Below are 13,503 nucleotides of genomic sequence, written 5' to 3' on the forward strand. Positions count from 1 at the left end.
GGAGGCCTACACTGACTAATGACTCTAAGGGCTGCCATTGGGGCTCCACTACTACCCAAGAATTTGGTACTCTGGGAGCAGTGCAAGGAGCACAGGTTGAAATGAGAGGAGCTGATTCTAGCTATAGGCACATCCGGCAACTCCATGACTTTGGGCAAGTGGCTTACATCTTCTGAGCCCTATTTTCTAATTTGTAGCATGGGAGTTTATTTATTATATTTATTTTTTCACCATGGGATTTAAAATATTTTATTTAATTATTAGAGGGAGAGAGAGAGAGAGAGAGAGAGAGAGAGAGAGAGGAGAGGAAGAGGTAGTAGAGAATGGGCACTCCAGGGCCTGTAGCCACTGCAAATGAACTCCAGATGCATGCATCTGGGTACTAGGGAATTCAGTCTGGGTCCTTAGGCAAGCACCTTAACTGCTAAGCCATCTCTTCAGCCCATAATTGGAGTTTTAACTTCATTGGCATTATTGTGAAACTGAACTTACTGGTAGCTTTCTTATAGTCATGTCAAGGATACATCCTCTGTGTTTAGAAGAGGGCTTGGTCCAGAGCAGGTCCTCCATGAATTTTGGTTGAATTGAAGCACAGTATAATGTTAAACCTGTAGAAATGGAAGGAACTGCAACCTACGCAGCATGTCTCCGGAGACATTGTTTCCCATCTTCAAGGGGCGCAGGCTGGTGTGTGGAGCTCTCTCAGCATGCAGATTCTTTGGCTTCTAAGAGCTAATCCAGACAGCTGGGCTGGGGCCCAGGGATCCCTCTTTTCAACAGGCTACCCTGGGAATTCTGCTGTAAGCAGCCTGGCATCCACTCTGTGGGAAACATCGCAACAGCCCAGGATTGGAGGTTTCCAATAGAAGATAACACAAGCTAAGAGGCCTCCTTTTATGCTGGTTGCTCTCCAGGAGTTGAACTCAGGAGTTCTGGGTGCATCTGTACCAGGAAGGGAGGCAGGATGTCTGTGCTCCCCGCCACACCCACGCAGATGCTTTTAGGTGTCTGTGTTTTGACCTGTGAGGCACACCCAGAAAGCAGCTAGATCAGAGCATGCCCCATTTTATCACAAAGATGGGAGTGCTGGGGTCCAGTGCTGGGGTCCCAGGCTGTGCTATTTGACTTATACATAGCTCTCTCTCCAGTTCCAACCATGAGCCCAACGTGCTCTTTGGGAAGGAGCAAACAGGGCAGACTGGTTGAGACACACGCATGCATGCACGCACATATGTGTGACAGAGAGAGAGAGAGAGAGAGAGAGAGAGAGAGAGAGAGAGAGAGAGAGAGCATTCTGATGATTCGGCAGTCTACATGGCTCCTAAAACAACAAGTGGGAAGTGAAAAGCAAATGTAATGCTTGGGATTTTTTCGCTACATGTGCTAAACATAGAGGTCTTTGCTAAAGCCCATGTGTTAGATAGAAATGGAAATGTCGCATCTTTATGTTTCAGCGTGTGATAATGCAGCTTGCATGGAGTCAACTCCTCATCATAAGGGCCCATGTGGACTTCCTGCCTTCAGAAGCAAGGCTTGGTGGTCACAGCCTGGTATGCCTCTGGTCCCCTGGGCGCAGAATTCAGAGTACAGCTGGTGGCTGTCAGATGGCTGTATGGCCTCCAGTGAGGGGGTCTTCAGTTCTTTTCTCCCTGAGTTCTTCCATGGCCCCCTCCCCCATCCAGATACTCATCTGCCTCTGCTTCAGATTCTTCCACGCTTTTCTTTCCTTCTAGTATCTAGTATGTCCGTCAGGACCTAGGGTAAGGAAGACGCTGTTAACCTCGTGTTAGAAATAAGTGTCTGTGGTGGCTCATGCTTTAATTCCAGCACTTGGGAGGCAGAGGTAGGAGGACTGCTGTGAGTTCAAGGCCATCCTGAAACTACATAGTGAATTCCAGGTCACCTTGGGCTAGAGTAAGACCCTACCTTGAGAAAACAAACCAATAAATAAATAAATAAGCATGAGTCTATCCTGAGCTGCTGTTGTAAGCAAGTATCTTTAACCACTGACCCATCTCCCGAGGCCCAGAAGGCTGCTTTTGCTGAGTCCTATGCTGCAAGGGCTGTACTGTAGAGTTATTGTGTTAGATGCAGTGTTACCTGGACACTATATTCCAGAAGGACACAGAAGGGCCCCTACACTCAGTGCCCAGTCTGCCTGACACGCCTCCCAGCCCCCTCTTGCACTCCTTTGCTGCCCTACCCAGTGCTGCCTTTCTCACAAGTGAAACCAGATGGCCATGGTGGGCAGTGAGGGCGACCTACAAAGACCCCTGGGAAAACTGAGCTCCTGGTCCCACCCACTGCTCTAAACTGCTTCTGATTTGGTTCATCCATGAACAAACCTCCAAATTCCTTTTATCTCCCAATCACCAAGAATCCGATCCTTTATTTAGTCCTGAAACTCAGAGACTAATCTTTTATTTATCTCTACTGTAATCCCACTTCAGGCTCTGTGTGGAGCACTGCACTTGAGAACAGACCTCTAGGATTTCAGAAGGACCCCCAGTTGGGAAAGCATAAGGGCTTAGGAGGGAAAGTAAAACCAGGCCCTGGGTGTTTCGGCTCCACGTGTGAAGGGGTTGAAGAATGCAGCTCACTTGAGCTCCTGTGATAGCGAACGAGCCACGGGCCAAGTCCCTGATCAGTCAACCACAGAGGAAGGTGGGAAAAGGGGGCTGGGGCTCCTGTGACAGTAGGCAAGGCATGTTGGCTGAAAGAACCTTCTAGGCTTTCTTGGATGCCAGCTTGGCTCTTACGCCAAGGAGGCCCCAGAGGCAGGGGTGACTCACTTTCAGTGACCAGAGTGGAACTTGGGTATGTCACTTCATAATTTTTCTGCCTGGTCTTGTTTTGAGCAAGTGTCTTTCTACTTAGTTTGGGTTTGCGTGGCTTCGAGGATTCTCAGGTCTGCCCCCCTGTGGAGCAGGGGTTACAGGCATGCATGGTCAGGCCCAGCTGTTTTACATGGGATCTGGAGATCTGAATGTGGGCAGTCTCAAGCCCCTCTCAGGCCCTCATACTTGCATAGGAAGCCCACTATTGTTTTCAGACAAGGTCTCGGTGTTCTTAATCTGTCTGGAACTCACTAGGTAGCTCAGGGTGCCCTTGAACTGGTGATCTTCCTTATCTGAAAATGTTCTTTCTCTCTCTCTTTGATATATAGCCATGGCTGCCCTAGAACTCACTATGTAGACTGGGCTAGCTTTGAACTTGCAGCAATCCTTCTGCCTTTGCCTCTGAAGTACTGGGGATTACAGTGTGTGGCACCACACACAGCTTGAATTTTTTTAAGTTTTTCTTCATGGTGTGAAAACCTCTAAGGAAGAGAAATCATGTTCTACATTAACACGGATTGGGTGGCCAAATCAACTCATACTGGGACAGTGACTTTCTATTTGCAAAAATTATAGTCCTACTCTAGACTATACAGAAAAAGAAAACACTAACAGATTAAATATTTGAATTGTAAAAAAAAATCTAAAGTTTTGATATTATCAGAAGTATAGGATAGCCAGACGTGGTGGCGCACGCCTTTAATCCCAGCACTCGGGAGGCAGAGGTAGGAGGATCACTGTGAGTTCGAGGCCACCCTGAGACTACATAGTTAATTCCAGGTCAGCCTAGACCAGAGTGAGACCCTATCTCAAAAAACAAACAAACAACAAAAAAGTATAGCACATTTGTTTATGGCCAGTTTTGAGAAGCAGGAGGCAGAGGTAGGAGGATTGCTGTGAGTTCGAGGCCACCCTGATACTACATAGTGAACTTCAGGTCAGCCTGGACTAGAATGAAACCCTACCAAAAATACAAAACAAAATAAAACAAAAAATAAAAGTGTAAAGAGGGAGCTGGGGAGATTGCTCAGTGGTTAAAGGCAAAGCCTGCTGGCCCAGGTTCAACTCTCCAGTACCTATGTGAAGCCAGAAGCATGATATGACATGCATTTGTAGTGGCAAGAGCACCCAGTGCACCCCTACTCTCTCTCTCTCTCTCTCTCTCAAATAAATAAACATATTTTAAAGGGCTGGAGAAATGGCTTAGTGGTTAAGGCACTTTCCAGCAAAGCCAAAGGACCCAGGTTCAATTCTCCAGTACCCACATAAAGCCAGATGCACAAGGTGGTACATGTGTCTGGAGTTCGTTTGCAGTGGCTTGAATTCCTGGCATGCCCATTCTCTATCTACTTCTCTCTCTTTCTTCTTTCAAATAAATACATAAATAAAATATTTTAAGAAATTAAAAAAAATTTAACATATGAGGGCTTGAGAGATGGCTCAGTGGATAAAGTACTTGCCACACAACTCTGAGTACCCAAGTTTAAATTAAATCCCCCCCCCCCACCCAAAACAAAAGCTAGAAGCTGTGGCGGGCTTCTCTAATCCCAGTTTCTGTGGTGAGAAATATCAGAGCTTGCACACACATCCTCAGACTAAATAAATAAAACAAATATCTTTAAAAGTACAAAGAAAAGATTGTGAATTTGATTTTTTTTTTGTTTTTTTTTTCAAGGTAGCTCTCACAGTTGCCCAGACCAAATTTTCACTTTTTAAGGATCATAAAGTCTGTACAATTAAATAAGCTAAAGGAAAAATAAGTGACTGAAAGAAATGTTCATGAGACATGCAAAACAGTCACTATGGCCACTCATGGTGCTGGCCTGTAATCCTAGCACTCTGGAGGCAGAGGTTCATGAGTTCCAGGCCAGCCTGGGACTACAGAGTGAGATCCAGGAGAGCTTGGGCTAGAGTGAAACCCCACCTTGACAAACAAAACAAAACAAAACAAACATCAATAACAGCAAAACCCCCCAAACAGCAACCAAAGAGCCATGATGTGGCTGTTTCTTCAGATGGAAGCTTTCCCTCCTTCCTTCAGAAGGCTCATGAAATGCAAAAGAAACTTACTGGGCTCACCCTGGCTGCAGGACAGGAAGCTCTTCCCAGGTGTAGGTACTAATAAACTTTTGAGGGTGGATTTTTTTCTGTTCTCTTCTCTCCTTTCCTTTTCTTTCCTTTTTCCTTTTTCCTTTTTTTTTTTTTTTCTTTTTTGAGGTAGGGTCTTGCTGTAGCTCAAGCTGACCTGCAATTCACTATGTAGCCATAGGTTGACCTCAAACTCACAGCGATCCTCCTGCCTTAGCTAAGGCATGTACCACCTACGCCTGGCTAAGGGTGGACTTTTTGATAGTACAGCACCCCGCATCACCCATGCTCTTATTAAGGAACCCCTCATCCATACTCCCGTAAGTAACCACAGAAACTCCATGGTTCAACTTGGTTCATCATTGCCCTCTCCATGTGTTGTGAATAAAAATAGACTCTCTATGGATTAGTGGTTAGTGCGCAAGGTGATGCAATTGTGCAAGGTTGCACATGTGCACAAGGTGGCACACAAGTCTGGAGTTTGATTGCAGTGGCTGGAGGCCCTGGCACACCAATTCTCTCTTCCTCTCTGTCATTAAAAAAAAATACAAAAAAAATGGGGTCTCCAGTGGGCTAGAGAGATGGCCCAGTAGTTAAGGTGCTTGCCTGTAAAGCCTGATGGCCCAGGTTTGAGTCTCTAGTAAGCACGTAAGCCAGATGCAGAAGGCAGCGTGCCTCTGTTCGTTTGCAGTGGCTGGAGGACCTGGTGCACCTATGTTCTCTTTCTCTCTGGGAAGTACCACCAACTGTGGTGGCAGGTCTTCCCTTCTCATTGAATTCTTCCTGGAAATGCCTTCACAGACCTGCCCTGAGGTGTCTCTTCGTCGTTTCCAGATCCAACCAAATTGAAAACATTAACCATCACAGGCTGTTAGGAAGTCTTCACCAGTGTGTATTGCCTCCTCCCCTAAAATGGTGGCTAGGTATGAAGGGGGCAGGCTTTTCCGATTGGAAAGCCAACCTCCTTCATGCCTTTTCCAGATCCTTAAGCAGGAAGAAAGGCAAGGCAAAAGCTTCTTTCTTCTTGGACTTCTCAACTCATTCTAAGGATTATGAGCTACAGAAACTGAAGTCATGACAGGGAAGGATGACTGCTTCTGTATTTTGTCCCTCTTTTCTTTCCTACTCTTGGGAACAAGTGGCCCTTTTCTGTTCCCATTTTTGCCCACGTAGAGTTCCTCTGTCTTCTCTGAACCATGGCTTCTATTAAAATCATTTACAATCACCTAGCTTTTAATAACTAATGGTTGTTCAAGAAATTAAGAGATAGCTGGGCCAGGTGTGGTGGCACACGCCTTTAATCCCAGCACTCGGGAGGCAGAGGTAGGAGGATCACCATCAGTTCCAGGCCAGTAAATTCCAGGTCAGCCTGGGCCAGAGTGAGACCTCACCTTGAAAAGCAAAACAAAAAACCCCCAAAATAAAACAAAAACAAAACGATATAGCTGGGTGTGGTGGCACACACCTTTAATCCTTTAAACTCAGGAGGCAGAGCTAGGAGGATTACTTCACTGTGAGTTCCAGGCCATCCTGAGACTAAATAGTGAATTCCAGTCCAGCCTAGGCTAGAGTGAGACCCTACCTTGAAAAACAAAAACAACAACAACAAAAAGAAATTAAGATATAGCTTTTCTGCCAGAAAAACATTTGGTTCTTATATATGCTCAGTAATTGACTAAAAATAAGAGCAAGCCTTCAAACCCTAGGATGAATGTTAACTGCTTTAATCCAGTTTGAACCTCTCCTTCCCATGGAAAAGGTTAAAGCCATTAGATTTGGTGTGTAATAAGTTGAAAGAAAGATTTGAAAAGTAGAAAAACATTGTATGAAATTATTTTAAAAATTCTCATCTGCACACATGAAAACTTGCATTAATTTTTATAAGTTTTAGAAAGTGCAAAATGTACAAAGGAGATGCCAAGGGAAAGGGAGTGAGAGAGGTACCAGGGGCACACAGCTTAACATCTGGTTTGGGGTGTGATGACAGACTGCCAGGAGCAGGGTCTCGAGCCTAACTTGTCACTATCTAGGGAAACTCTAATGTTACATATTGTGTTGCCCATCAATAGGATAAACAGAAAATAGGAAAAAATAGATATTTTTTCTTTTCTTTTCTTTTTTTTTTTTTTTTGCAAGGTAGGGTCTCACTCTACTTCAAAACAACAACAAAAAGCCCAAAATAAAATAAAAACAAAACGATATAGCTAGGTGTGGTGGTGCACACCTTTAATCCCAGCACTCTTGAGATAGAGGCAGAAGGACCAGAAGTTTAAGGTCATTCATTATGAATATTGAGTTTGAGACCAGTCAAACCTATGTTAAATCTTCCAAAAAAAAAAAAGGTAACCCACAGTCAGAGGGAGTAGCACATACCTTTTATGCTGGAACTTGGAAGCAGGAGGCAGAGATGGGAAGATTGCCAAGAGATTGAGGCCAGCCTGGGACTACAGAGTGAGTTCTAGGGCAGCCTGGGCTGGAGTGAAACCCTACCTTCAAAAAAAATTAAAACAATAATAAAATAATTTCCATTTTCCCACATAGTTAGGAAAGACTATTGCCATAGGAAGATATGTGGCCACTGAAAGTCACCAAAGAAAATCCAAACCTTCACTTTCCTGCTGGATAGATGAGGAAAAGTGAGAGAATTAATATGTGGGTATGAACATAACAATATTACAGGGCAATTTGGTGGACATAATATATCCATTTAACCAAACAACAGTAGTAGCTTCCCCACCAGGACTTGAGTATGCTCCCCAGTGATAGGCATAAAAATTAAAGTATTGGCTGGGCGTGGTGGCACATGCTTTTAATTTCAGCACTCGGGAGGCAGAGGTAGGAGGATCACCTTGAGTTTGAGGCCACCCTGAGACTACATAGTGAATACCTGGTCAGCCTAAACTAGAATGAGACCCTACCTCAAAAAGAAAACCAAAAGAAAATTCAAGTATTTTAAAAACATTTTTTATTGTAAATATACACAAATATAGAAATATACAAGCCTTTATTATTGAAATAAACTATGCATACTTATAAGTTATGACTTAAAAATACAGTTCAGGAAAAACCTTACTGAAGTAGAGGATGACAGTTATGAAACTTAAGGCAATACAATCCAGAGGGACAGTTGGGGCAGCAGGGGAATGGAAACCCACGTCTGTTTGTGTCAGAGTCTTTCCCAAAGGTGCTTGACTAAAGCTGCTTTTCCTTCGGCATCTTCACCTGCCACTGAAGATGAAGTGTTCGTCATCGTCCAAAAGAGGAACAAAGGAGCGAAGAAACTGAAATCTCAGTCCATACTCAAGAGTCCTCGGCTGGGCGCTGTGTGGGAGAGCCGATGTGGCAGATCCGGGCGGAGGGAGTCCTCAGTGCAGTGATGGGTCCCCAGTACCTCAGAGGGATGGAGGGGATGTGGGAGGCGGTCTTCCTTCCAGTCACTGCCCCAGCATTCTGCAAAACAGGAGGGTGATGAACAAGCTGTGGTCAGCATCTACACTGTGGGGCCAGCACCTCACCCAGCGGCCTTGAGCAGTCTCTTACCTGCAGAGTGGAAGGAACCTTGGCAAGTTCAGAAAAGGCGCCTGCAGACCTTGGAGGGGGGACGCCGAGGCTTGGGCGCTTTCGGAGGACTCCGCTGGGGACTCTCAGGCGGGGATGGAGGCAGAGGATTCAGTGGTGAGCCAGGGAAAGGTCTCAGCATGTGGACCATTTCATCCGAAGGCCCAGCAGTGTGCCTCTCTGGAGTAGGGCAGAGCGCAGGAGGGCAGGGCCCAGGGAAGAGGACGTCCCCACAATTGGCTGCAGCATCCATCCTGGGGATCCGTGGGTCGCCCCCCAACAAGCCTGGGTCTCCAGGGCGCATGTTGAGGGTGTGCACAAGGCCCTCTGGGATGACGAAGAGCTCGTGGTCTGGGAGCAACACTTGCAGGGCGGAGGTGGGTGGGGGCTCCAGCAGCAGGTCGGTGCCCTCCCCTGGGACACTCACCAGGCAGCCTGCGGGCAGGATCATCAGGGACACAGGTGTGGCGGCGGGTCCTGCCTGGAGTGGCAGAATTGGGGGCTGCGGGCGGACAGGCTCCCTGAGGTGTTGGCGCATGGCAGGGCCGGGACCTTCAGGCTGTGGTCTCCACCAGGGCACAGGGCCAGCGGGCTCTTGTAGGTGTTGGTGCATGGCACGGTGATCTACTTGAGGCTGGGCTCCCCACCGGGGGTCAGGTTGAGCGGGCTCTTGCAGGTGTTGTTTCATGGCACGGTGACCTACTTGAGGCTGGACTCCCCACCAGGGGCCAGGGTGAGCAGGCTGTTGCAGGTGTTGGTGCATGGCACGGCGACCTACTTCAGGCTGGGCTCCCCACCAGGGCTCAGGGCCAGCAGGTTCTTCGAGGTGTGGGCGCATGGTATGGCGGCCAACTTCAGGCAGGACTCCCCAGAAGGGCTCAGGGTCAGCGGGCTGTTGCAGGCTTTGGCGCATGGCAAGGTGGCCAACTTCTGGCTGGGCTCCCCAGAAGGGCTCAGGGTCAGCGGGCACTTGCAGGCGTTGGGGCAGGGCAGGGCCGGGAGCTGCAGGCTGTGGTCTCAGCCAGAGATCGGGGTCAGCGGGCTGTTCTAGGTGTTGGCGCATTGCAGGACCAGGAACTTCGCGCTGTGGTCTCCAGGACTCAGGGTTTGCAGGCTCACTGAGGCGTTGGCGCTTGGCAGGGCCGGGTTCCATGGTGTCTTGTCTACCCCAAATATCGGGGTCACCACCAGGGCTGCGGAGTCGACTGCGCTGCATGTCGAAGTTGATGGACAGCTGCGAGGTAGTGGCTAGCCTGGTGCGGACCGCAGAGGTCTCCTCCAGAGGGGCAGGGCCTGATGGTGAGGTCAACCTTTCTCAGCTTTCCAGCGAGAGGGATGCAGTGCGCCAGGGCTGGTTGACCTGTGAGTTGTGAGCAGATCTGAGCTGCTTATATACCCAAGGGAGCCAAGAAAGCTCCGCCCAAGGTGTGGTCGAGAGGAAGGGACACTGTGTGGCAAGGGGGGGGGGGGCGGACCCGAAGGGTGTGGTGGAGAACAGCTGTTGGATGCCCAGTTGTTCCTGATTGCTTTTACTTTTGGTTACAAACTGTAAAGCATCAATCTAGATTGTCAATTTGATAGATTCACTGTTCACCAGGGAGAGAAGTCCTTGGGCATGTCCGTGGGGAAGTTTCAAGGGCAGGTTATGTGAAAAGGGGAGGTCCAGCCAGGTTGTGGGCGACACTGCTCCTTGGGCCAGGCTCAGCACTGAATATAGAGGAGACCCCAGTTGAGCCACAGAATTCGGGTCAGCGCTTCCTCAGCGCGGAGTGAAGGCCGCAGCGTCTTTCTGCTCCTGCAGCTCTGCTTCTGATGTCACCGTGCGCTGGGCCGCGACCTCAGCCAAAGCCAGTCCTTCCTCCTGTGTTCTTATGAGGCATCTGTCACAGGAACACGCAAAATAACCAACGCGTGCGCAAAGCACGCACACTCAAACCTCACACAGGATTTCATCAACTCTTTGTGTGTGTGGAATACTTTTCAGAAGATTTTGCACGAGACTATGTTAATGAGTTAATGTCATCACTTCCCACCACACCTGAGGCTTGTACATTTTCTTTCTTTCATGAAAAGGAGACAAAATTGTGCTTTGGTGAATGTGCCTCCTTCCTTTCCTTCCCTTCTCTCTTTTCCTTTTCCTCTTTCTTTCTAACTTCTTTTCTCCTTTGGATCTGTAGGGTTTTATTTTTTTATTGTTTACTTTTGAAGTAAGGTGTTTGTCTTGGCCAACGTGGAACTCACTCTGTAGGCCATGCTGGCCTTGAACTCTGTGGTCCTCTTACCTCAGCCTCAGGAGTGTTGCAAACTTTAATGGCTTGAACAGCTATTCCTTGCTGGAAAGAAGCCTTTACAGCAGCACTGTGGGCTGGAGTTTTGGCTCTGGGTTCAAGGCTCTTGTTTACAGCCTGCCTGCCTAGGTTTGATTCCCCAGTCACCACGTAACGGCAGATGTAGAAGTGTTTTTTTCTCCTAAACACGAATGGAAGAAGACAACAACATAAATATCAAAGGAGTAAATAATTGAATTAATAAATGGGCAAATGAATGGCAAAGATACTCCTCAAAAGCAGTATAAATGGGTAGTACATGAAGAAGTAGAACAGTCAATGCAAACTAAAGTCCACTGAGATTTTTCAATTTACCCAACACAAAATAGGTATCCTCAAGAAAAAAAAAACAGAGGAAAGTCATGCATGGTGGCACACACCTTTTATCCCAGCACTCAGGAGACAGAGGTTAGAGGATCACTATGAGTTCAAGGACACCCTAAGACCACATAGTAAATTCCAGGTCATCTGAACTACAGTGAGAACCTACCTTGCAAAACAACAACAACACCAAAAAAATAAAAACAAAAATAAGGAGGTGACAGTCACCTAAATATTATGGGAAAAGCCATAAGAAAACCTGGTACATTGTAAACTAATTTTAAAAAATTAGACCACGTAACTGGGAGATGGCTCATTGGTTAAGTTGCTTGCTTCTGAAGCCCAAAGACCCATGTTCTACTTTCTAGGTCCCTTGTAAGCCAGATGCTTATGGTGATATATGTGCATAACGTTGCACATACACACAAGGTAGTGATACATCTGGAGTTTGATTGCAGTGCTTAGAGACCCTGGCATGCAAATTCTCTCTCTCTTTCTTTCTCTCTTTCACACACAGACACACACACACACACACACAAACATTTTTAGAAAGATTAGTCTGTTGGGTTAGCTTTAAAAAACATGTAGCTGGGCGTGGTAGCACACGCCTTTAATCCCAGCATTTGGGAGGCAGAAGTAGGAGGATTGCCGTGAGTTCGAGGCAACCCTGAGACTACATAGTGAATTCCAGGTCAGCCTGATCTAGAGCCAGACCATGCCTCAAATACAAAAAAAAAAAAAAAAAAAAAAAAAAAAAAAAAAAAAAAAAAGTGACTTCAGGCATGGTGGTGGAAGCCTTTAATCCCTGCACTCATGAGTCAGAGGTAGGAGGACTGATGTGACTTGAGGCCAGTCTGAGACAATGTACGAATTCAAGGGCAGCCTGGGCTAGCCCAAGATGCTACCTCAAGAAAGAAAAAGAAAGCCAGAAGTGAAGGCAAATGCCTTTAATGCCAGCACTCAGAAGGCAGAGGTAGGAGGATCAGCATGAGTTCAAAGAAACCTTGGGAATACACAGTGAATTCCAGGTCAGCCTGGATTAGAGTGAAACCCTACCTAAAAAAAAAAAAAAAAAAGAAAAGAAAAAGAAAATATTTAAATGAAATGAAAAAATAGTTTATTCATCTGGATTTACAAGGTTACTAGGGAATCAAACCCAGGCATGCAAAGAAGTACTTTAACCCCTGAGCGAGTGCTGTCTTCAGAAAGTTCTTTCCACAATCTAGGTGTGGTGGTGCACGCCTCTAATCCCAGCACTGGAGAGGCCAAGGTGGGAGTGAGGTAGGAGTGTGAGTTCGAGGCCACCCTGAGGTATCATAGTGAATTCCAGGTCAGCCTGAGCTACAGTGAGGCTACCTTCAAAAAAAATTAAAAAAAAAAAAAGATTTTCCCCGTGGAGCTTAGCAGTGCAAGTCTTTCATTACACAGCACTCAGAAAGCTGCTGAAGGAGGATCACTGTGAGTTCAAGGCCAGCCTGGGATAGAGAGTGATTTCCAAATCAACCAAAGAACGTGCATGCCTGGGCCTCTAACCACTGTAAGCAAAATCCAGAAATAGTATTTGTTTCCACAGCACAAATACTAAAATTAAAATAATACAGAGAAGATTAGCATGGACCTTGCACAGGGATGACACGCAAATTCGTGAAGCATGCCATATTAAAAAAACAAAACCACCAGAAATAGCCAGGCTTAGTGGTGCACGCCTTTAATCCCAGCCCTGGGGAGGAGGAGGTAGGAGGATGGCTGTGAGTTCGAGGCCACTCGTGAATTCCTGGTCAGACTGAGCTGAAGTGAGACCTACCACAGCAAAAGAAAACAAACAAGCAAACAAATGAAAAAAAAAAAAAAGCTCCAGAAATATGTGCCTCTTTGTGCATCTGGCTTACATGGGTATTGGGGACTCAAAGCTTGTCCTCAAAAGAAAACACCTTAAACCACTTAGCCATCTCTCCAACCCAAAGGACTTGAATTTTGAAGCCTTTCTATGGGGAGCAGACTCACAAGCCCTCAGGGAGGGAAGCTACTACTGTTTGGCTAGTTGAATTTATTAGGCCCATCACATTGCCCTCTGATATTGTTTTGCTCAATGCTCATGACCACATATTAATCGTCTCACTTCCCCTCATCTATGCAGCTGGAAAGTGAAGTTCATGAGCTTCTTGGTGACTTTCAGTGACCACCTACCTTCCTGTGACTATAGTCTATGACCTGTTATAATATATGCAAAATTAAATTAAATTAAAAAGAAGAGTGCCTTTCCACTAATTTGATTTTGCCCCTTGGAAAAGTGAGCAATCTCTGCCTATTTTTAATCCTAATCTGCCATTCTAGAGTTCTTTCTTATTTTCAATTAGAGAGAGAGAGAGAGA

General features: G+C 46.5%; 1 non-coding gene across 1 annotated transcript; it reads left to right on the forward strand.

The window, feature by feature from the left end:
- Positions 1–12,688: 12,688 nt before the first annotated feature.
- Positions 12,689–12,795, forward strand: LOC123455646. The gene has a single exon (XR_006634035.1). It is a non-coding gene; the product is annotated as a U6 spliceosomal RNA (small nuclear RNA).
- Positions 12,796–13,503: the final 708 nt, after the last annotated feature.

This window comes from Jaculus jaculus, chromosome 17, assembly GCF_020740685.1.
Source record: "Jaculus jaculus isolate mJacJac1 chromosome 17, mJacJac1.mat.Y.cur, whole genome shotgun sequence".
NCBI lineage: Eukaryota > Metazoa > Chordata > Mammalia > Rodentia > Dipodidae > Jaculus > Jaculus jaculus.